Source organism: Protopterus annectens, chromosome 1.part2 (genome assembly GCF_019279795.1).
Source record: "Protopterus annectens isolate FY-2018-M chromosome 1.part2, PAN1.0, whole genome shotgun sequence".
Taxonomy (NCBI): domain Eukaryota; kingdom Metazoa; phylum Chordata; order Ceratodontiformes; family Protopteridae; genus Protopterus; species Protopterus annectens.
In genome coordinates, this window is record NC_056727.1 from 495,385,486 (window position 1) to 495,411,972 (window position 26,487).

Sequence of the window (26,487 nt, forward strand, 5' to 3'; positions counted from 1 at the left end):
GACATAATGCTGTGATCTGCAAACCCGACATGAAAGTTCGAGATTGCAGCCAACTGAACTTTGACCGTGGAAGATGAAGAACCCGAGTGAAAGATTTCCGCTAGAAAATCCAAAACTGCATGAACAGGGGCAGTAAAGGGATCTATGTTCCTCGATTTCGCCCAAAGGGAGAAACGTTTCCACTTGCTAGAATAAATCCTTCTAGTAGAGGATTTAAGGGAAGCTACTATGATATCCCTAACGGGGTTAGAGATCATAGGAAGCCTGGCTAAGGAAGGAAGTGGAGCAACCAAGCTGTGAGGTTGAGAGAAGGAATGGATCTATGCAGCTGACCCGATTGGTGGATCAGAAGATCTGGCACTGGGTCCAGATGCCACTGCTGCACCAAAAGATGACGATGAAGGAACGGAAACCAAATTTGTCGAGGCCAATACGGGGCAATGAGAATCATTTTGGATCTCAAAACGGTAGCTTTCTGGAGTACCTGTGGTATCAATGGAAAAGGAGGAAAGGCATAAAGAAGTCCCTGGGGCCAATCTTGGGTAAGAGCATCTCTGGGGGGATGGCCCGGAAGTGGGAAGAGAGAGAAGAAGACTAGGCATTTGCTGTTTTGGGGAGTAGCAAAAAGATCACAACATGGGCGGCCCCACGTTTGAAAAATCTCCTCCACTATAGATTGCTTGAGAGACCACTCATGAGGCATGAGTATAGCTCTGCTCAATCTGTCCGCTAAAATGTTGGTTTTCCCAGGGATATGCATTGCTACCAGAAACTGATGAGAGGAGATCGCCCATTGCCAAAGTCTGAGAGCCTCTCGACACAAGGGATAGGACTTGGTTCCGCCCTGCTTGTTGATGTACCATACTACGGACATGTTGTCCGTGTGAACTGCAATCGTTCCTAAGGGAAGAAAGTCGTTGAGGGCTTGCAACGTTAAAAGCACTGCTCTCATCTCTAGGACATTTATGTGCAGGTGGTATTCGAACGGTTGCCACGTCCCATGAACCATCCTGCCCTGATAATGACCCCCCCACCCGATCAGGGAGGCGTCCGTAGTGACTGTGGCTACTGGGGCCGGGGAAACAAAGGGTCTGCCCTGATGGACTTGGGAAGAAGAAATCCACCAGGATAGATGGTTTTTGCAAGTTTGTGTCACCAGGATCTGGTGACGCATGGGAAGCTGTTGGAAGGACCATTGGGTGAACAACATCCATTGAAGGAGACGCATGTAAAGACGGGCCAAAGGAAGAAGAGTAATGGCAGCTGCCATGAGGCCCAATACTTTCAGGACCAGTCTGGCTTGCACCTTTTTGCTGGCAAGGATGATCCGCACATGGTTTTGGATATCTAGGATTCTCTGGCTTGTTAGGTTTGCTGACATCCGAGCAGTGTCTAAATTTGCGCCTATAAAAGTAATAGATTGGCAGGGCAATAAGGAGGATTTTTCGTAGTTGACCGAAATTCCTAACTGAGTGCAGAGATTTAGGGTGTAATCTCTGGCTTGGAGAAGTTGATGCCTGGTGGTGGCTGAGAGGAGCCAGTCGTCGAGATACAGAAACACCTGGAATCCTTGACGTCTCAGGTGAGCCCTGACCACTGCCATGCATTTGGTGAACACTCTGGGGGCTGTAGTGAGACCAAAGGGCAGGGCTCTGAATTGAAAATGACTGGACCCCAGCCGAAAGCGGAGAAACCTTCTGGAGCGTCTGTGGATTTTTATGTGATAGTATGCATCCTGAAGGTCTATTGAGCACATGCAGTTGTCTTTGCCTAAGAAGGGCAAAATCGATTGAAGTGTGACCATCCGAAATCTTGTCTTTTTCACCGACTTGTTGAGTCTGCTGAGGTCCAATATTGGTCTCCAATCTCCCGTCTTTTTGGGAACCAAAAAGAACCTTGAGTAGATTCTGGGCTCTGAATGGTCTGTTGGAACTGGCTGAATGGCCTTTTTTTGTAGAAGCTTTGATACTTCTAATTTTGCAATTTCCCTTAGACCGGGTGGACCGCCTGGAAGGGAATTTTTGTGAGGGAAGGGACTTTCCTCAAAAGGAATCTTGTAACCCTCGGATATGATCGACTGTACCCATTTGTCTTGCGAAAGGGAAAGCCAGGCTTCTGGGTACAGCGATAATCTTCCCCCGACAGCCTCCAAGGGTGGACAGTCGGGCAACACCTCAGGGATGCTGGAAGGGCTTGTCAGAGAGGGGCTCTCTGCTGCCCTGGTTCTGCGGACCCCCTCTGCCCCTAGGGCGGCATCTAAGGCCTAGAAGGGATGGAAAAGCGGACTCCTACGGCAGAAAGAGTCTTGCCGTCTTGCTCACACCTGGTCAATGTATCCTTCACCTGAGGACCAAACAATGTTGACCCATCAAAGGGAGAGTTTGTGAAGGACGCCTTAAAGGGGTCTGCAAAATTACAGAGCCGCATCCAGGTCTGACGTCTGAGCCACTCCTGTCCCTGCAGCTCTACTCGCTCCATCTGCTGCATAAAAAATTAGCCGCATGGAGGAGTTGGTTATAGAGTTAAGGATTCCTAGCTGAGAAGCAATCTTCTCCTGAGCCCCTGCAGCTGAAGGATCCTGTACTACTTCACCTAATTCTTTAAGGATGTCCCTTTGAAGTCTGGTGAAGTGACATAAATAATTCAGCGAACGCATGGCAAAGGTCGCTGAGGAAAACATCCACTTACTATACCTGTCCATGGTCCTAGAATCCTTGTTAGGAGGATGGACTGGTACGGAAGGATCTGCAAGTTCCTTCTTGGTGGCGGCCGCCACCACCATGGCATCAACAGGGACACCTTTTGTAAGAAATTGTTTCTCGGAAGGGGCTGTAATAAATTTAGAAGGCCTCCTGGGAACTGGTTCCAGGGAATCAGGAGATGCCCACGCCTTCCGAGCTATCACCTCCATGAGGGGGTCGAAAGGCGGTGACACCCAGGAGGTGGAGGGTCGAGATCCAAAAGCCTCTAGGTATACCGACTCATCCTCGGAGGGATTAATGGAGGGCCAGTTTCCCCTCTGTTTTAGGAGTTCTAGGATGTCTGAAAAAGAGAAATCCTCAGAGGGGGATCTTGGGGACCCCTCCGACTCATCCAAGTCGGTATCTGAAGTGGTAGACTCAGGGGAGTCTAGGTGCTTCCTCTTACAGGTCCTCTTACGCGGAGGATCTCCTGACGGATCAGGAGAATCCTCGGAAGAGGGTGTTTTTCCCAGTGGGGAAACCTGAGGCGATGGATCTCTCGGTCCAGGAGCAAGAGAGTGGGAAGAGACATCTACAGGCACCATAGAGGGAGGAGCTAAGGGAATAGACTGCTGACTGAGCCCGAGGGCCAGCACACTCCTCATCACCTCGAAGACTCCCCTCCCAGGGAGATCCGAGAGACCCCGCTCTGAAGAAACGGGGGCTCCCGGGCCCACTGAAAGGGAAGGCTCCGAGGCAGATGTCAGAGCCGAGCTCACCAAGGCCGAAGCCCCGAGGGGGAGAGCAGGGTCGGACAAGGGTCTGATGCCACTCGCCCCCTCGGAGCAGACCAGGGAAGCCCGACCACCGAATCCCTCCAAGGAAGGTCTCAAGGAGGAGATAAGAGTAGAAGCTGAAGGGGCAGAAAGGGGTGGTATCTGCCCCATAGCCACAGCAGTGACTATTCCCATAGACTCCGGCTCCGAGCTCTGGAGGAGAGTCGAAGGAGGAACTTGAAGAGGGTGTGGACTAGTAGTCATCTGTTGAGATGGACTATGAAGCATCTGGGCTAGTGCCTGTGATTTTAACAATCTGCTTACAACTCTCTCCAAATCATGGTCTGAGAGCCTGGAAGACCTAGATGATCGGCTCCGATGGCTCCGTTCCGAAAGAAGAGGAGAGGTCAGAGCCGAAAGTATAGGCTCCAAAGAGGGAGACCTGGATCTCTTCCTCGACGAAGCCATCGGAGCCGATGAACCCTCGGTTCCAGAAGGAGCCGACAACTTATCGGCTCCACGCCTGGTCAAAGATGTGTCGGCTCCAGCCGGAGCCGACACAGGCAAGGAAATAATGGTATCGGAGCCGGCTGGCGCCGATACCGAACCCTTAGATACATGGTGGTCGGAGCCGGTCGGAGCCGACACCAATGTATCAGTCAAAGTATCGGCACCGATAGCCATCGGTGCCGAAGATTTAGTCAGAATGACATCGGCTCCAGCCAAGCCGATCTTGACTCCAAAGGAGTCAGAGCCATGGCCGGAGGCTTAGTAACAGAAGCCTGGGCCTTGGAGGTCTTAGAGGGCTGACCCGAAGCAGACTTGGCCGGGGAGCCCTCTGGTTTAAGTAGTCCTCTTAAAATTAATTTATTTCTCCTTTCCTGCAGGACTCTCTGGCTGAAAGAATGACAAATAGCACAGGAGTCCTGCAGGTGGAGAGGTCCCAGGCAATAGATACAAGAAGTGTGACCGTCTGTCAGAGACATCTTCTGACAGCACGAGTCACACTTCTTGAAGCCTGAGACCCTCGGTTCTTTGGACATCGTGACAACAACACAAAAACACACTACTCACACAGTCCCAGATTCAGAAAATTTAACTTAAAAAGGGAGAAAAATAAACTCACACACACGCCCTGACAGGAAGGGATGGGAGAGGATTGAAGGCCCGACTAAGTAAAAACAACTAGGGAAACAGTAAACTAGGAGCTAGAGACCCTAAAACTATCTAAAAGTGACAAATACACTAAAAAATGTGAGAAAAAGAGGAATGGGGTGACTAATATTTGAATAACAAATTACTTACCAAGAGCTGGTAAAAGGAGTACCTCATCAGCGAAGCGGCAAACAAGATCTGGGTATTTGCCTCCTTGCATCATGGGATATGGGGCTGCCTCGAGCTGGTAAAAGTGACTCTCGAGCTTAGCAAGTGCCGAGTCGGAGCCGATCCTCGGCTCCGAACCCATCCAGCAAGAATGAAGGCGAGATTGACAACTTAACATCATCTATTAAAGCAAAAAATGTATACTTTTATAAGAAGCGTCTCAAGATTTAAAACAATGAATTGACTATACTACCGTGCAAATACACATACGTTAAAATGAGTCTTTTATACCAAATTAATAGAAAGACAGTTTTGGTAGTTGCACTATACTATACAGATATTTTAACTTTACCTAATTGCAGGTTGGGAGGTGAAGTGTCACTAGTTGTACAACATGACACACACACACACACACACACACACACACACACACACACACACACACACACACACACACACATATAATCTATTCCCCCATTATACACACACTCATAAGTTTCTATACAAACTTGTAAAAAAAAATTAAAATTCTACCCAAGATCAGGAGGCTCCCACCGCCACTGACCGCAGGGTTCGCTGGTGCCTAAAGCTGGCTCTGCTTTTGTGGGTTTTTTGTACAACTGTTTTATTTATTGTTTTCTTCTAAGTATAACAGGCAACAAAATCTACAACAAACTGCACCACTTACGTCAGGAGAGAAATTATTCAAAGAAATTACAGAAGCACTGCGGGGCCTTTAACTACTGTTGAATGTTTTTATTTCCACAAGCAAAACCAACAAGGCAATGAGTCCACATCCAACTGTACTACTGAACTTTGTGAATTTGTGGAAAAGTGTCAGTTGTGGAATGAGCTAGCTGCACTGAAACAAAAGCATGTATGCAGCTACGCAGCAAATGCATTCAGAAGTGCCTGCTTGCACAGACAATGAGAGAACAAACTAGCTACTGCACTGGAAACTGTTATACTTATGGAAAACACAGTCAAAGTCTCCCTGGAGCTGCAGTGAAAAGAAACTGTGGACTGGCTTGTAGACAAGTTTGCTGTTGGTAGGCACACAGTAAGAGCACAGTTATGTTTCAAGATGACAAAAATGCACAGATGGTCCTACAAACTGCCGATTTAAGAAAAAACAGTGAGCACTGTAGTGGAAAGGAAAACATACAGAAAACTGCTAAGTGAAGCAGAACAATAAAAGACTGCATAAAACAATACAAAGATACACAAATGCAGGAGGTACATGAAACAGACTTGCGTAACTTTGAGGGTTATGCTTTGTCAGGCCTGGAACTGCATTTCTTTAAAGGCCTAGGTAAAGAAGAACTCTGGATAACAGCTCCCTACTGAAATGTCAGAGCTTGTAATGCTGAGTGCCAGCAAGCTGAAAAGAAAAGATGGAAAGTCCAAGAAAAGCGCAAATCTCTAAGATCACTCTTCTCTTTTAAACTTCTTATTTGCAGAGAGGCAAGCTCCCCTGCACCCCCCCCCCCGAATTTAGGTCTAAGATCACCGCAAATAGGAAAAAAGGGAATATTCTATGAAATGACCATATTGGATTTAGTATATTAAGTCCACTTTTTGGTCACTCTGTCTCCATGTTTCAGAACTTGTTCTAGTGGGTCCCAACATTTCAAATGGTTACCCTGGATAACACCTGGCATGGAAGGACTGAAAATAAAACTGGAATTATACACAGGATCAGTCACTTTATAACAACATTACAAAAAGAAATGTCCTCAACTGACACTGAAGGGTACTTCAGTGATGTCAAAAACAAACAGGAGAAAAATAAACCTATACAAGAGAAAAAATATTGCCTTTGGGTAAACTTAAAAGTAAAAGTGAAACATGGACTTCTGAGCTGAATTTTGGAGCTTTATGTGCTGCATAAAGTTGGGGTGCCCCTATTTGAGCATGAGAAGTAGTCAGACTGAATGGGAATTGATCAGCCCCATGCAATAAACAATGGGACAGAACACACTGTCTTCGTGATAAAAGATCATACAGACATTAAAACAGTAGCATCTGTTTTCCAGGAAGAGACTAGAATCTTTAAACTTAAGAAGACATAGATCACACAAAGGATAAAGCAGAGCCAAAGATCCACAACATTTGTTCTTTACTCTGTGATGTCTACCCTGCCACTACAGTACAGATCTAGCCATTACAGGAAAAGTGTCTTCTACAAGGCTAATTGGTGTGAATGGGCAGCACCAAATCATACTAATGGTAAAGAAAAATAGGACAGTGCACATCTCTATGGATTTTAAATTCATTACAAACAATCTCCATGAATTTTAAAATCATTGCAAACCATCTTCCAAGTGAAAAATACATATTATTTCCCCTAAAAGATGCAACATCTTTCAAAAATATATATAGCACATCCATATTTACAACTGTAAGTGGAAGAATAATCAAGTACCTTGTGATGAATACCCATAAGGACCTTTTACTTTACAATGTATTGGTCTTTGAGGTGGCATACGCCCCTGTGACATGGCAAAAGACCATTGACCAAGTCATTCAAGGCATCCTAGAGTACCAGTGCTTTCTGGATGATACTGTCAGAGCCAGTAATAACTATATGCACTTAACAAATCTGGACGCAGTCATCATCCTTCTACTGGAGTGTGAATTGACAGCAATTAAAACTAAATGTGGATGTTTTAAATACTTCACACAGCACTGTGGATTACCTAGATCTCATGTTGCATCAGTTGAGATGATTTCTGCAATCTTTCAAATACTACCTCAAATTATTAATGAATTCAACAACGGTGGAACCATGGAACTGTCTAATGCAGAAGGGAACTAAGCGACCATGCTCTAGGGAGTACACACATGCACTTGCACCTGACACACATTTGGTTACCAGACAGACCAGTCCTGACAGCATCAGATTTTATTTTATCTGTTTTTTGAGGTAGAACACTGATCTCCATGGACCTTTTTCAGACTCAGTGTCTGGTTAAATGACTTGCTCAGAGTAACACAGTTAGACAAGGGAGGCTGAGGGAATTCAACCTTGCACCACTGAACCACATGAAACAGCTTGTTAACAGCTTCTTAACGCTCTATACCAACTGCCAGACATTTCAGCTTAAGACAGGATATGAAATGACTAGAGGGGTGAGATGATACTTTGGACAACTCTCCTTGCAATCGTTGTAAAACATACCATGATTTAGTCTGGTGCTCACATTTGGACCATCTGCTGGTTAGTTTAGACTCCAGTTTACTGCAAGAAGCTCAGGGGCCCTACATGTGTCAGAATACTTTACCTCTTGCTTAACAGGACTGTCAGTAGTCTGAAGCCCTTCTGGTACCTTGGTGGAGAACTCATGCTTTCACCAGCCCCATCACAAATTTATGGCTGCTGAAAAGTCTTTTAGCCCAAGAAGGTGTGCAAACTACTTGAAGAATAGGATTTGGAGGATACAGACAAATAAAGTAAGTAAAAGCTGACACGAAGGCAGAGTTATGTGTATAGTTTAAACTGTCAGTTATGTGCCTCTTAATTAAATATAAAATTTTATCTTGCTAATATCATCATACTATGCTATATGCTAGCCCTTTGACTTCTGCCACATCTTTCCTGCTGTTCAAGTGCTAGTCAGTAAGTAAGTGCTGCTTCACACCAGCAGTTTTAAGAGGATTCCTTCCTTCATTTGCCCCTTTTAAATGCATGAAGTCTTAAAATGCAACGCTTACTACACTTGCTGTATGTAGATGGTGAAACACAGCGTCACACAAACCTTTTTTACAAAGTGTAGTGACAGAGACAGGGCCTTTGGGCTAATTAGTGGTAGATTACTGCTTCATAACACCAACTTCATGTGCTGTTCCCTATAAAGTTTTCTAGAAAGCCTTGCCACCTACAGATTTAAACAACAATACTGGATCAAGTTAATCAAAAGGAAAGTATGTTAAGCTGCATTTGCATGAAATTTGAATAAGGAAGTTACAGGAATTAAACTTATCTTGCTCTTTAAAAAGGAAGTTTACTCTTGACATGATATAGTCTTGCTGTAGACCTCTTGACAGGAAAAAACCAATAGGTCCAGGATGTTGCCACCCATGATCACATCCTGAATCCAGTTCTCAATGATGTTTTTCAAAGCTGAGGAAAAGTATTCTAAACAGTCTTCCATTAGCACTTATCAGGGGTAGTCAAGACTGCTGCAGTATGCCATGCAGAGACTGCCTCCATGAAGTCTTGGATGAAGCATTAAGGGCAAGACCACCAAATACTTGACTCTACCTCCTCAGTCTACAGGCAGACTTCTTGGGTACTTGGTTAGCCTGTAAGAAGAAACGGTCGAAGACAGGGGTGTCATAAAGATTCTTTATGGTGGCTAATATTTGCTTCCTTGTTTGTAAGTCTCCAATCATTACCCAAAAAGCCTGCCTGAAGATGACTTTATTCAAGAAAGGGGAAGTCTACAAGAGCCTGCCTCGATTCCTTCCTTGAAGGACAGCTTCAGCCATGCCATCTGGAATAAACAAATGACAGACATTGCTCCTGCCTTGACCACAGTACTGGCACAATCCAAACTACAGCAGGCAAAATGTACTTTCACTGATGAGTACTTGTAAAGGTCTTAATCATAGATTCCTCGACCTCAAACTCAAGCACTTCTGTAAGCTTCTCTACAGCATTGTCCACAAGGAAGGACTGATACTGGGAAAGGTGAAATAGACAACTAATATCTCTAAGAAACAGTGCTACAAGAGAAAACCATATTCCTCTCCCTTTCCAAACCTATGGGTTCCTTACCTGATAATTAAGTGGAAAGGCAGGCCAATGAGATCACAGAACAGTAATTCTTGAGATGCTTGGTCACAAAAATAATCCAATCCCCACGAGATTTAATAAATTTCAGCTTTCTAAAATGTGGATGAACCAGACTCTGTTTCCAAGCAGCAAAGATGGCATCCTTCAGGAAGAGATACATAGGGGATGCATAAAGGTTCCTCAATCTTCATCCCTAAACAATGGTTAGGTTCTTTTGCAAACAAAGCGCACTAACACAGTGATCCTCATGAACAATGGAAGTCCTGACTTTTGCACACAGACACTAGTTCTTTTTTCAGATGTGATCAGGTCAGCAAAGTTTTTCCTCCTTCCCACCTTCATTTAGCTGCAGTATGACTGTCTTGTGGTTTGAGCACATGAACTGTAAACAGATTTTTTCTCCCACAGTTTTTTTTTATTTTGAGCGTATATGAAATGCTTGTGGAGGTGTGTGGAGCTTCATATTTTGCATGGATTTTCAGATGTCAGCAACATCTAATAGGGATGGTGTAAAAATGGGTTCTTTAAGAATATTACGCTATTAGGTAGTCTGAAGTCTGGAAGAGTTGCACTGCAAAAGACAGTGGCAGCAGCTTTGAAGTTGCCATCAATACTAGAGGTACAGGTGTTAGAATAGGCATAGTCAGCCCTGGAGTACAGGTGATGGAAAAAACATGATCAATATTAGCTGTGGCCAAACAAGTGCTGGCAAAGGAATTATGGGGGCACACACAACAGCAGCAATGAAAACTGAGCTCCAACTGGCAAAAGACGTTTTGCAGCACTACAAATCAGAAATGGTAAGAGACATGGCTCTAGATCTCTTACTTTAGGACTTTAGAATTGGCAGTGTTAATTTAGTATAGTCCATAAAAAGAAGAGCTGGACAGCACAGAGACCTTTCTGTATGCAGGCAGGAGCCTACAGTCTATCAGGAAACCACATTAACTTCAAAACCTGAAGGCTCCACAACTAGAACTGTTGGAATTTTAAAGGATTCTTTAAAGTAACAGCAACAGCAAGAATAATCTTTCTGGCATGAACAGGTATTTTAGTAAGGGCTGAAGAGCTAGAGCTTTTTTTCTGACACAAAACCCGTAGGCTGTTCTCAGCTGCTGTCAAGGAAGAGATACACAGCTCATTGGACAGAGTGCCATACTTGGTGGCAGGTAAACCTTGTAAAAGTGAATGCACCTTAAACTTTCTAACAATGCCTGCTGAATCATGTGGTTAAATTCAGAATTAAAAGGACAGAGAGTAGTAAGTATTAAGGGCTTTCCCCAAAAAATTAAGTGGGGCCTATGCCTGCCAGTGGATGAAAAAACCTAACCACAGATACAGCTCCTAAAGACGCTTGGAAATTTTGAAACTGAAAAGCTTGAGCCCAATGTCAAAAAGTTAATGAAAATATTTTTCTGACAAGAAACGTCTGAAAAAACTGCTTCTTACAGCTGAAACAAGTGGAAGAAAGAATGAAAAATATTGTATTCACACAAACACACACACACACACACACACACACACACACACACACACACACACACACACCAATATATTTCAGTGAAGAATCCAAAGAAGGCAAAAATACAAGAAGCTTGAAATCATTTTCTCTTGAAACTTAACTCAAAGTGCAGCAAAACACAACTGAAGAGTGTGACATGACAGGTATGACAGGAAGGAGAGGGTTCTGGGTATCCTGGGAAAGTCTGATCTGCCTAAAGGTTTTGATCTGCACAGTGCAAGTCCAACTGTAAGTTGGACCTCTTGTCAGATCTTTCAGGGTTTTCTTGAAGATCAGCTTTTGTTATTTCAAATAACTAATGTTAATAACCAATCAACAATGTTGCGAACTGTGTGCCCTCCAGCACCATGGGCTTATGTATATGTCTGTGAGGGAGTGTGAATCAGATAGCCACATATGAGCCCCTTGATAGGGGGACTTTATTTGTTCTGGGCTAGACAGTAAGTCGGTCTGAAATGGACTATTCAGTAGTCCATTAAAAATGGAGGAGAGGAAGAGACACTTGTGTGGTTCAGCTTGAAACCAAGGATATGAAGTTGTATCGGTATCACAGACCAGAATGCCAGATCACTTAACTCACAGCAGACAGATTTATAATGGCAAAAGTGCAAAACTCCTCCATGGTTGTCTGAGCAAAGCAATGCTCTGGAAAAAATGGACAAGAGTTGAGGAAATTCAAGCATAAGATTGAGTCACTGCCTATTCAAAAGCTACACTATTTGTGCACATTGATCACCGGTGGTAATGACCTCTGCTTGCCAAAAACAATGCTAAAGGGAAACCTATTTCTGACTTACTTAACATGACTACGGTCTACTACTTTCTATACTGGCATGACTTCTGCATTTATCTCCCTATTGTCTTCTGTCTCCAGAAGAGTTTAGATATGTCCCTGGGACAAGGGACAGAGGAGGACTTTGTATGTGGATAAGCATGTGACTGCTTTAAGGGCATAAGGTCAAGTTAGGGAAAACAGGTGCACTAGCCCATCAATGCTGTCTGATTGTTGATGTTCATCTCTGTTCAAGTGGTCCTCCAAAATCCTCCTCATGCAATTCTTTCAGTTACATCTCAACAAGGTTACAACCAGACAAAAATAACAAGGTGTTTAATTTTTTTTCTCTCATTAAAATAAATAAATAAAAATCATGTGTCTCTTATGTGAGGAACTTGCCACCAACCCAACTCCATGGGTGCACAAACATGAAGAATGGATAAATCTCTCAAACCAAAGGAATCACTGCTGGTGCACAATCAGAAGCCTCATTAGCAGTGATTTCCTATGTAAAATAATAAAGAGTTCAGCCTTGCTAAGTTGAACTTCGCCAGATGGCACCTCATCCAGTTTAAGCTCAACTAGGTGTATAGAAGCCATTTACATTACTTCCATTTGAATGAGACACTACACCATTAATCATCACATACATAACATTAACACAAATATTGACTGTAATTGCCTTCTTCTAGTTTTACAGTGATATTTACTTTTACAACAATGATAAAATTCTTCACTTCTGATGGCGTATGTCTAATCATTCTGAATGTAATTATACGGACAGAAACAACACAGTCATCGTATACAACTTCATTATTTTAACTTTAATGCTTTTTCCCTCTGGGGTGAAAGTGGATGCATAATTTAACCAATTAGATCTCTTTACAAGCATTCCAGTATTGATATGTATATATACAATTACCACTACATGCCACTCAAACTTACTGCCAATTTCCATTACTTCTCTTAGCCGGCTTCTACAATCTCTTTTTCCACTACTGCTATTCTGCCTCTTTACTTACAATGCAGTGTCTTCTAATCTCTTTTCCAATTACCTCTAACAGCAAACAGACATCTATCTATCACACTGTTCTATGAGAACATAATATTGAAATTATACCAACAACTCCTCTGACTACTGCTTACCTTAAGATACTGCATTTCTATAACTATTCACCTTCTTTATCCAACAATGTGAAGTATAAGCCATTGTCCAAATTGGTTACAGTTTTTTTCCCTTTACTAATTTAAGCCCTGCAGACATCATCATAATTAATATACATCCTCTTCGTAGAGCCCAAAAGTTCCTGTGATCTTAAACTTTATCTGTTTTACATTCTTTAGCATTCTGTATAATGCCCCTGCATTGAAAAAAAAATTATCTGATCTACCCATCAGAGTAGCCAAAAAGGGATAATGAAACATTGCACAAGAGAAAGACCTGTACCGTGTGGCTAGACAGAGGGACCGAGCTAGGAAGGATGTGCAGCAGGTAAAGGTGATAAAGGATAATGAGGGAAACATACTCACAAGCGAGGAGAGTGTGTTGAGGAGATGGAAAGAGTACTTTGAGGGGTTGATGAATGAAGAGAATGAGAGGGAAAGGAGGTTGGATGATGTGGGGATAGTGAATCATGAAGTACAATGCATTAGCAAGGAGGAAGTAAGGATAGCTATGAAGAGGATGAAGAATGGAAAGGCTGTTGGTCCAGATGACATACCTGTGGAAGCATGGAGGTGTTTAGGTAAACGGCAGTGGAGTTTTTAACCAGATTGCTTAATGAAATCTTGGAAAATGAGAGAATGCCTAAGGAATGGAGAAGAAGTGTTTTGGTACCGATTTTTAAGAATAAGGGTGATGTGCAGAGCTGTAGTAACTACAGAGGGATTAAATTGATCAGTCACAGCATGAAGTTATGGGAAAGAGTAGTGAAAGCTAGGTTAAGAAGGGATGTGATGATTAGTGATCAGCAGTATGGTTTCATGCCGGGAATGAGCACTACAGATGCGATGTTTGCACTGAGAGTGTTGATAAGTGCAGAGAAGGTCAGAAGGAGTTGCACTGTGTTTTTGTAGACTTAGAGAAAGCATATGACAGGGTGCCTAGAGAGAAGTTGTGGCATTGTATGAGGATGTCGGGAGTGTCAGAGAAGTATGTAAGACTGGTACAGGATATGTACAAGGGTAGTGTGACAGCTGTAAGGTCTGCGGTGGGAGTTAAGGATATGTTTAAGGTGGAGGTGGGATTACATCAAGGATCATCTCTGATCTCTTTCTTATTTGTAATGGTGATGTACAGGTTGACAGACGAGATCAGACAGGAGTCCCCGTGGACTATGATGTTTGCAGATGACATTGTGATCTGTAGTGAGAGTAGGGAACAGTTGGAGATGACCCTGGAGAGATGGAGATATGCTCTAGAGAGAAGAGGAATGAAGGTCAGCAGGACTAAGACAGAATATATGTGTGTGAATGAGAGGGAGGATAGAAAAGTGGTGAAGATGCAAGGAGTAGAGGTGGTGAAGGTGGATGAGTTTAAATACTTGGAATCAACAGTTCAGAGTAATGGTGAGTGTGGAAGAGGGATGAAGAAGAGAGTACAGGCAGGATGGAGTGGGTGGAGAAGAGTGTCAGGAGTGATTTGTAACAGACGAGTTCCAGTAAGAGTGAAAGGGAAGGTCTACAAGAGGGTAGTGAGACCAGCTATGTTATATGGGTTGGAGACAATGGCATTGACAAAAAGGCAGGAGTTTGAGCTGGATGTGGCAGAGTTAAAGATGTTAAGATTTGCACTGGGTGTGACGAGGGTGGACAGTATTAGTAATAAGTATATTAGAGGGTCAGCCCAGGTTGGAAGGTTTGGAGACAAAGCCAGAGAGGCAAGATTACGTTGGTTTGGACATGTGCTGAGGAGGGACGCTGAGTATATTGGGAAAAAGATGCTAAGGATGAAGCTACCAGGTAACAGGAAAAGAGGAAGGCCTAAGATAGGGTTTATGGATGTGGTGAGAGAGGACATGCAGGTGATTGGTGTGACACAGCAAGATGCAGAGGACAGGAAGAAATGGAAACAGATGATCCACTGTGGTGACTCCTAATGGGAACAGCCGAAAGAAGATAATGATATAGTTATTTCTTAACTATAAACAACTGCTATATTTTTCACTCAATAAAGTACAAATGACATGACTGGCAGACCAATTTCATCACTTTCTCTGTATAATAATATCCATTTGTTAACGAGGAAGGCCCACTGGACACACAGTTCCTTTTTAGGGGCAACCTAGGAACAGTGTCTGGTTAAGTAACTTGCTCAAGTTCATGCAGTAGGCAAATGAGGGGTGTGGGGATCAAACTCCGTACCACATGAACTATGTCTCACTGCCTTAACTATCAGCACCACCTGCCAATTACTTAATCAATCTCCATACACTATGATGTGCCCACCTTGACAAGGCAAAGCCAAATCATACACCATTAATAAAAAAATACAATGGAAAATGCTCATCCAAAATGCTTTTCCTATTACTTTGTTGACCAATATGCATAACTTGCTTTTTAACATAAAAAAATAAAAATAGAAAGACCTGCCCATACTCTGCTTAACTTTCAAATTCTTAGTCCAGTTACAGCTCAAGTGCATTATTTACATATAGTCTTTTCATCATCCATACTATTTCACCTTGTATTTTAGCATTTTTTCAGTCTTACATTTCCATATTATTAACTGATTAACATCTCTGAGCTGTAGAATGTCATAACTCTAGTGACCTACACACATCCTTAAATTCCAGAACACTTTTTGGAGAATCAAATTAAAAAGCATATGACAAACAGTAAGTACTATAAAAAGGTGCAAACAGCAATGTTATCAGTAAAAAAGTCTTACTTGCAGTGATAACAGTGTATTCACTCTTTATATTAATATTGTAATATATTATACACAAACCCAGAATTATATTTTCTGTAAAGTTTTACAAACAACTCTTCATACCTACAAGAATGTACAGCCCAGGCAAACAATGTCAGAACAATTTTGTTCAGCTTGACTTGGACATTCCCATGTCAGAAAGAAATTCCTTTCTGGGTGTTTCTTACTGAAATATTTACTGAATTCACAGCATTGTGAAGAGAATGATATAAGATAAATAACAGATCTCTCTCATGATGTACAAATTAATGTAGAAATATCTTTGTCAATTTTTCTCACCATCATCTGCAGTTTCACCTGATGCCAGTTTTGTTTTTGAAATATTAATGTGCAAGTGAAAATATTGCATATTGTCGTGACTAGTGGCAAATAACTAGAAATATCTCCAGTGGAGTATACTACACATGGACAATGACAATGTATTCTTCTGACTCATACCATGACATTTCACACCATGCCTGCCAGTGACACGCTCCTCTCTCAGTTATGAACATATGAATAATGTGTGATAAACACTGCTTAATATTTGTAGTGTAGGGCATCATAAATTAAAAACTTCAGTGTCATTTTGATAAATAATAACTTGCTTTTACTTATATTGCTTCGTATTAATTAATAAGTCACTAAGTTAATGAAGCAAGCACCAAAAAAGGTCAGAAAAACCACAAGAAACTGTGGGTGTTAAAGTACAGAAAAATGAGCTAAAGACATGATTGACTTAAATTTTACCATATGTTCCAATGGCTATACTGATCAGTACGACAGAAAAATCTACTGTCTGATAAATAAAGATATTATAAGAATGTAGAAACATCATTTACTCTTCTTAAATGATTCTACACACATTTTAAATAACCTTTAATATAAGTATTTAATATAAAAATGTCCATTAAATGTAAGTGTCTTCTTACTACATTTGTATTAAAGGTCAGATGTATGTATTACACACCTTATAAGCGTAGCCAGCAAACATATTCAAAAGTTCCCTTCCAACTTGAAGGACGGCAGCACAAGACAGGCTGTGGGAGAACTTAAAATTTCTCACCCCATTAACTAGGTTTACCTTGAAGTTGACAAACGTGCTACGCTGACTGATGTGTAGTATAATCATATTACTGCGGTGATAGATACGCAAGATGTATCAGAGATAAGAACAAAAACAAGTTATGCAAGGGAAAGTCCTCATGTTGTATGTTTATTCCATATTTTATTGTTTACTAAAATGCTTAATACTTTTTCACATTCAAACAAAACTCAAGATTCACATTTTTAGAATGTTAATATTCACCACATGCTGCAGTATTCAATTGTCTTAACTAATACTAAAATGAAATATGTCCACTTGCAAAACGTGTTTTTAATACTTTCAAGTTAAATAAGTCAAAAATGACCATGAAATATTCACATTTACTTAAAGACATAAGTTGTAGTTACATATTTATAGAATTTGATAGTACACCTCATATTGATTGATATCAGTAAATATGTAAACTACAATGGTTGACAACACATTTGGTCAACCAATTACTAGGAATGTGAAACACAGCAAATGCATTTTTGTGCAACTTTCATGAGGTTGACTTTAGTGTTGTGTTGTATTGTAATGTGTTAGCATGTGGGGTTATTTGCAATATAGTGTGCTTGAGTGTTTTTGGGTGTGTACATATGTGCCTGCATGTCAATGTTTGTGTGCTGTTAGTTTTGAAGTATAGAGGACGGTTGTACTTAGGGGTTAGAAGGGAAGTAGTTTAAGGGTAATCTGTTGGGAGGTAGTAGCACTACTGCTCACTGTCATTCACTACTGGTTGTAATGGTACATTTTTGTTACGTAATCCGGGTAGTGAATACATATTGGTAGTTTTTGTGTGTTATTATTCACTGACAGTAATAGTAAGGCTATGCTGTCACCTTTGTATAGGTCTGGTGCAATGTTAGTCATATGCTGGGAAGTCTGAAGTTGTATTTGTGGTAGATCATGGTGAAATTGAGAGTGTGAATATCCCTTTTCTCCTCTGTTGTGTGATCTCCGAGTTGGTATATATAATAGCAATACCCATACCTCCCAACCATACCGAATTACTCGTTTTTTACTGAGTTTTGGGGTCCAAATGAAGGGGTGGCACGATTCCCGAGTGGCACCCCTTCATTTCCGATTTTTCCCCTTTATTTTTCAATTTTCGCGCTATCGATGACATCATCACGTGCATGATGACATCAGTGCCGTCAGCACTACCAGCCAGTCATAATTGAGCTGAAGGAGTTTCATTCATCATTTCCTGCTGGCGGGAACAGGAACAGAGTTCTGTACGCAAGAGAATGGAGTTTTATGGTGGATACTTGTTTATGCGAGCGAGCGGGAGTTAAGAGTTTTATATGCGAGCCGAGAGGGAGTACTTGGTCATGCAAATGGGCGAGAGGGAGTAATTGCAAATGGGACTAAATTCCAACTGGCTGCCGCAAATGCTGTCTGTTCTGGAGAAGAGAGTTAACGGAAATGCGAGTGGCATGCTTTATGGAGAGAAGAAGGTAACTGGCTTAAGGTGTGTGTGTGTGTGTGTGTGTGTGTGTGTGTGTGTGTGTGTGTGTGTGTGTGTGTGTGTGTGTAGACATATAGCTACATTTCTTTTACTGATGGAAAGCAGCAGATTATGTAAGCAAGTATTTTGCTAAGAGACGAGGCCACATCTGGAGCTTGTGAAAATAAAACATAAAGCTAGTCTATGAACTACACATTTGATGCGTGTTTTTTCACCTTGAATTTTGGATCGCTTTGTATTTTATTGTTGAACAATGTCACATTTTCCTTTCATTTGAAAACTGTGCAATTACTGCAGCAAAGTGAAAACACTGATGTCCACATCCAACTGGAAAGGGATAGAATACATTTTTAATATGATTCAGCAAGCAGAGATTAGCTACTTAAACTAAAAGTGTAAGTTTAGTTCAGATAACTGTGTGTGTGAGTCTGTGTTGGAATACCATTTTTTTTGCCCTGACATTGGCTGGCTTGTTGGCAAATAATCAGACTTCATGACTAAACTTGTTGTATTCATCCGAGCCCCCGACAAAGACACGCACAGTTACAAACTACAGTGCATTGCAACACAAGTAACATTGGTCTCCATTACAGACACAGTTGTATGGTTTACTGATCTGCCTTATGCCCAAGTTCAGAAGTGGTCTGAAATTTCTGGGACTGGTAGATGAGAAGTACAATTGAGGCTCTACCTATTGGATATGTGTCCCATTCCAAGGTTATAATACTACAGCGATGGTGTTGCTACGTGACCGCCTCATAGTGCACACAACCCATTTAAGGCACTGCAGTGCATCATACCACTCAGTTGTGTGTGTGTGTTTGAAAATGCCCCTGTTCAATATACCTGGTGGCTAGATGTACTCAGGCACAAACCCTGTACCTTTAGTACAGGGTGAAAAGAGCCTAAAGTCCCTAACCGCCACCACTTGTGAGCTTTTCCTAGGTTTTTTTGTGCTAAGAGTTGAGCGCTATAGTGAGAAGTGAATTTGTATTCCCCCAGGTATTTTCTGCTAAGAGTTGACAGCTATAGTGACAACTGAATTTGTATTCCCCAGGTGTTTTATGCTGAGTTTTGAGCTATAGTGAGAACTGAATTTGTATTCCCCCAGGTTCTTTCTGCTACGAGTTGAGTGAGAACTGAATTTGTATTCCCCAGTTTTTTGTGCTAAGAGTTGGGAGCTATAGTGAGAACTAAATTTGTATTTCCCCATTATTGGCTTTGTTTGTCCAGGTTTTTTGTGCTAAGAGGTTGAGAGCTGTGGTGAGAAATGAATTCACTAAATGATGATAGCCACTAAGTTTCATTCTTCCTATTTTTCAGGAAGCTGCAGATTCACCATAGTGGTATGGTACTCTGACTGTAGTACATAGGGTTGTGGGTTCAAGACCTACTAGTGAAATGCATGGTGGTAACACAACATTTTGTTCCAGCAACTTTACAAAATTATACAAGCAATGTTTAAAATATTTCCCTGGTTTTTGACCCTTTGCCCCCCCCCCCCCAAATAAATGAAATTGAAAATGTGTGAGAAGCTGTGCAAGATGCCTATGGCTTACACAGCTGTCATTCTTTTTATAGTGTGGGTGTGGAAGTAGACTTTTATGATGGAAAATGTTCTGAATGGGGCAGTTTTGGCATTATTGATTCATGCATTTTGTTATATTGCCTTCAGTAAGTCTACTGGAAAAATGTTTAAACAATAAATTTAAAATGCACTCTGTCTAACAAGTGTGCTGTATTATACAAGGAATATAATTTAATAAAGTCAGGAAGGTGCATCAAAGAAAAGAACACATGTATGTTTCTTGTTTTGTCTGAAAGGGGCCAATGATTTGAAAACAGCCCAAAGGTAATCTTTATCCACCACTGGCCAGAATGCCAGATGCTTTTTCTTTGGATGTGGTGTGGGTTTTAATGCTATTTCAATGAATGTAAGTTTTAATGCCAAGTCTATTTTTATTGTGAAACAGTACTGCTTTTACCAGATGTCTGTTAGTGTTTGTGCATTGCTGTGCTGTAAAAATAAAATCCAAATAATCATTGTAGAAGTAAAGCAGTATGCACACATTAGTGTTTATAGTAAATGGGGCGAAATAGCCATGTAATGGGATAGTGGAGTGGCTGCAGGGGGACTCTGGTGTCATATTTTGGTTGCCTGTTCTTCAGTTTGCATTTGAAAGTTGGTATCCCACAATTCCACTGGGGTGGGCGGGGTTACATAATTATGTATGCAAATCAGATGTTAATCAGTGTACAGATTTGTACCTATTTTTCATGGGCCTTGTCCAGATTTTTGATGTTTCTAGGTTGAGAGGTATGGCAGTACCCCACTTGAGAGACTTCCTCCTGAAATAAGAAAAAAACATGTATTTTTTGTTTAGGGCACTGGCAGTTTCGGCATCTGTGTTTCATTCAGTTGTGAGGTCAGTGAAAGTTTTTTCCCCACTTTATATTGCTTGCTCTTTTTTTTTTTTTTGTCGCTGTTATTTCTATTTGACCATGGTTGACATAGTCACACATCATCCAGCAGATCTTTCAAGACTATTCATTCACCCTGCCCTAGGAACTGCATGCATAAACAGGCAACTCTTTTCATTCTAATTAGATCTCCCTTCCCATTCATCCTCTCTTTCTCCAGTACCAGCAGAATCTCTCATTTTAACAGCCTCTTTGTCCTTTTGTGCCATCTACAGCTGAGCTAGCCTCAAGGGTAATTCTTTTATCCTCCCAGCTGTTTCAACTGGGCAATCGAAAGTTAACACTTTACCAATCCAGAACTCCTTCAAGGTAACATGGCATGACAATTTAATTTTCAATTTTCTTTGTTTACACTTCATTATCACCTCTACAAATCACAAGTAATGTTTCAGTGTCACTTAGGATTAATCATGTTCTACAAGTGTAGGCCTCCCAGCAACTCATAACTTTCTATCGACTTGCCATAGTTTCTACAGTATTTGCTCTTATTCATAACATGTTGAAAATTCTGTCAATATTGGTATAAGTTCCCCATATCTGATGTCCAGGTTTGGCAATGACAAAGTGTTTTACAAGTGTTACAGCAATGACTCTTTTGTGAGACCAGTCCATTCTGACATCCTGACTTTCACATAATCCATAAGCTCTATCCTTTAGTCACCTACCAAAATAACACACACTGTCTTACACTCCATTCCATTTAAGTGCTGCTAATTCTGTTCAATTTGCACTGATCTGCTACATTTCATATGTACTTCACACACTCTAGTTTCCACAGCTCAATCTGTATGCTTCCAAGCTATTTTGTGACCTCAATGCATTCAACTTGTTTGGCTTCTCAGCCTGCCGGATGCAGAATATTATGGCCACACCATTCCAGCTCCTGGCTAACATCTTCAAAATATTCAGATTCCACCGCACACCACTTCTTATCATATATTGCTTTATCGTAGCTTTACTGGAAAGGCTCACCCAGACTCTGCTACAGTTTGCTGTGAGGGAAAGTTTAGTTTGCTTTAAATTTGTTGTATTTTGTATTACTTTATTGCCTTTTTCTATTTGTATACTGCGATTTGTTTTCTTTAACACTGTGTTTTACTTGTATTCTGCTTTTAACTGCATATTAAAAATTGAAAAGAGACCACAGCTCTGTCTCTTGTGAGTCAGACGGAAATTGGAACAAGTCAATTAAGGAGTCACACATACGTTAGAACTGGTCAGTTAAGGTTAATCATCTGTGAACTGAGGGGGTGGAGCTAGGAACTAAACCTTCTATTTAAGGGATAAAATAAAACATTTCAGATCTTTACTGGACAGACTCACCCAGACTCTGCTACAGTTCTCTGTGAGGGAAAGGTTAGTTTGCTTTTTAATTTGCTGTATTTTGAATTACTTTATTGCCTTTTTCTATTTTGTATACTGTGATTTGTGTTTTTTACACTGTGTTTTACTTGTATTCTGTTTTTAACTGCATATTAAAACTTGAAGAGACCACAGCTCTGTCTTTTATGAGTCAGACAGAAATTAGAACGGGTCAATTAGGGAGTCACACATAAGTTAGAACAGGTCAGTTAAGGTTAATTATCTGTGAAATGAGGGGGTGGTGCTAGGAACTAAACCTTCTATTTAACGGGTAAAAGAAAACATTTCAGAGCTTTACTGGAAAGGCTCACCCAGACTTTGCTACAGTTTGCTGTAGTTGAAAGGCTAGATTGCTTTTTATTTGTTGTATTTTGTATTACTTTACTGCCTTTTTGTATTTTGTATACTGTGATTGCTTTTCTTTACACTGTGTTTTACTTGTATTCTGCTTTTAACTGCATATTAAAACTCGAAAAGAGATCACAGCTCTGTCTCTTGTGAGTCAGACAGAAAGGGAGAAGGTAACAGTCAGCTGTTTATCAGGTACCAGAATCCAACACATAACACAGCACTCAAGTCACTCCACAATAAGTACAAGTATGACTCTGTCACTGTCCATGTGGGTGTGAATGACCTGAGATGCACCTCCCTGGACTACATGAAAAGAGACATGGAGGAGCTCTCAGATTATGTAGCCCAGGCAGTTATGACCCTAGCCCTGAGCAGTATCCTACCATCGCTCCTCATGATACCACAGTACAACCAGAAAATGATTGACTTCAACAATTGGCTAAGTTTCTGGTGTCATTGTAAGGAGATCCAGTATCTGTCTGCTTGGGATGACATGATTGACAGACCCCGATGCTTTGCCAGAGATGGCCTGCATCTGTCACCTCTGTGCTCCGGATACTGGCTAAAGCTCCTACCACCCCTATAGTGCCTTTTTTAGGCGATGTTCCAAAGACCAAATTACCACTGTAACAGCTATAAATAAATGTAATCTGAGGGTCATGCTGCTCAATGCTAGAAGTCTAAATCTCAAGACGCACTTGCCTGAAGCATTCCTCAAAACGGAGAACATCAACATTTGTGCTGTAATGGAAACCTGGTTTAAAGCAGCAGAAAGCAGCCCCCCCTACACTACCAGGCTATAATTCATTCCACACCTTTCAGCCCCAGAACATGGGCCGAAGCTCCAAAGGTGGTGGAGTCTCCATAGTCATAAAAGATATGCACATGTCCAGACTAGTAGCCCAGCATAACGCATCTGAGATACTTCAGGTGCAACTAACATTGAGTAACATGGCGATTCAGGTCGTAGCCTGCTACAGGTCCTCAACCATGTCCCAAGACTCTCACTCAATGTTCCTAAGCACTCTGGAAACTATTAGGGCACAACCTAACACTCTCATGCAAGGTGACTTCAACAACCCCTCTATCAACTGGAAAAACTACTCATGCACCAATACACTGGCCCAACACTTCTAGGAATTCATCAGTTCCAATTCCCTGGACCAGCTCATTCTTACCCCCACTACAGGAAGCAACAACCTTGACCTGGTTATTAATAACATGGGCAACCGTTGCTCTGCTACAATAGTCAATTCCACCCTGGTTAGATCCGATCACAATCTAATCACTACTGAAATTCACATCTCACCCCCCCCCCCCCCCCGCAAAGGTAACTACCATGAAAAACTTCTCCAAAGCTGACTTTGGGCTCCTGAAAACAGAGGTGGCTAACTTCACGGCACCCATGCCAATGGAAAACAGATGCATGCCTGTAGAATCATTCACTGATGCACTGTACAAACACATACATAAATGCATGCAACTAGCCATACCCAACAAAACCAAGATGCTCTACTCCAAAAAAAAAGCCAATCTGGTGGTCCCCTACCATTAATAAACTCCAGTCTGGTGGTCCCCTGCCAATAGAAGGAAGAAACTGTTACAGAAAAAGGTGAGGTCCCAAGACTGGAAAAAACTCTCTTATTAGCCTCAACAAAAAGTTGAGATCCCTCATCAAAACTTCTAAATCCAGCTATGAAGGCAGAATTGCAGCAGACACTAAAAACAGCCACAAAGTCTTCTATAGTTATATCAAGAATCTCCACAGCCATACTCAGGTTTGCTCTCAGTTACTGCACAATGGTACCTCCTATACTGAGCCAACAGATATTGCCAACATACTGGCCAACAGATTCAGTGCCAACTTTACCCCCCCCCCCAAAGGACCAATCACAATACTGGAGGAATGCCAGGCACCTAGCATTACTGCAAAACAGGTTAAAGCTGCATTGTCCAAGCCCAAGAATACAGCTTCCATGGGACCTGACAATATCCCTGGATGTGTTCTACATGAACTACAAAGTGAAATGGCACCACATCTGTGTGCCCTATTCAATCACAACCTCACCTCAGGCTTTGTCCCTACTGAATGGCACACTGCTACAGTCATCCCTCTCCATAAAGGGGTAGTGACTACAGACCCTGGAAATTATCACCCCATTAGCCTGATGAGTCTGATATGTAAGGCTATGGAGCACAGCATCATGGAACTAATTAACAAGGATATAGGGAATCTCCAAACTCTAGATCCCATGTGATTTAGTTTTGTGAAAGGTAGATCATGCCTGCTCAACCTGGTTGACTTCTTTGAGTCAGTCACCAGAGCTGTGGATGAGGGCCTACCTCGATCTGACCAAGGCCTTTGATACCATTCCCCACTCAGGAATTATTGATAAACTCACCAAACTAGCTGTTAACAAGCTGTTCCCTGTAGTCTAGGGTTTGAGTTTCACCTTCCATTTACCTGTTGTGAAACTCTGAGCATGTCACTTAACCAGGCAGTGCTCTGAAAAAATAGGCTACGTTTTTCAATGGTTTTGTGGACTGCAAACCTAGGAACTACTTATGAATCCACCTAGTTTGCAAAGTTTTCTGACTGCTGTACAGTCTGAATGTTGTATAGCAACAGACACCCTAACCAAAATGGTCAAAAGGGCAGGATGTTCATTCCATTTACTTTGTATGCCACTACTGCCTTAAAATGCATTTATAATCATTGTTATTGAGTAGGTGCACTAATCCAGTACTGACAATTTTCAGCTGCAACCCAGCATACATACAAGAAAATTATTGTTGCAAGTTGGCTTACTGTCACTTGCTTGACCTCGCACTCAAACCACATATATTTGAACAAGATGTCTTGAGTTCAGATTTGCTTGGTGTATGTTTTCCTTCTTTACACAGCAAGATTTACATGCTGACTTAATAGAAAGTTCTGGGTGGTTTAAGGTTCTTACACCTCAGAGGATAAGCAAGACTCCAAGAAAGATAAACACAGGTGGTATAGCACCTGTTAGTGATTACACTTTCTCTGAAGTGCAGTGACCTCAGAGTGAAATAATATAAAGAAATGGTGTGTGTCAGTTGACCCCCCCCCAAATGGGGGAGTGGAGGCTTTTGAGATATGAAGTAGTCCCATTTATTGATATGATTCATACCAATTTCTACTCGTGCTTATTGTCCCCATATGCTCATATCATTACGGGGAACAATTCTTTGCAAAGGATTTCAAATGGGGCCCTTTAACGCTTTGTATATCAGGCATAGGTCTTCAGTAAGAAGGCAATAAACTACTGGCAAAAGAGAGTTGCTATAGTCTTTGGCTATAAGACAAGCCTTGCAGCACCTTTATTCTCTTCATGAGGTATATCTTCACCTCCTCTACCTGCACCAGGTGGTATGTGATTAGGTTACAGAACATAGTGTGGCATTTTGTAAGGATCATCATCAAAACATTGATGCTACTTATACTGACATACTACTCAAAGAAAAAACAACATCTCAAAAGGCATCAAGCTCATCAAAAGAGTAAAACAGATAGCAATGTTTTATGCCTCACCTGCACCCCCACACCTCCATTACTTATATATCTATATAAATAAATATATATATATATATATATATATATATATTAACTCTAAGATCACACAACAGTGGGGTAAAGGACTAAATCCTTTATCCTACTGCCTGACAATGTCTCAAAACTACCCTTTCCAGCCATCATCATATACTATAAGTGAATGTAATGAAACTATCCATTGTAATTAATTTAAAAAACATAACAGCAAACAAGCCTAATTCATAAAACTAGTTTAGATTAAATCTGTCAGAACTGTCTAGTGACAAAACTAGCATTAAAGAAACCCACAAAACCTTCTACAATTGATCTGATAAGAGCTGTGTAAATGGAACAATTACTTCCCTGCCATGGCATTCAACTGTATAGAGGA

At 41.4% G+C, this 26,487-nt stretch overlaps 1 protein-coding gene across 2 annotated transcripts in view; it reads right to left on the reverse strand.

Annotated features, from left to right (window-relative positions):
• The window catches only part of BCL2L11 (BCL2 like 11), a 345,403-nt gene that overhangs the window by 36,964 nt on the left and 281,952 nt on the right, over positions 1-26,487 (reverse strand). The window lies entirely within an intron of this gene.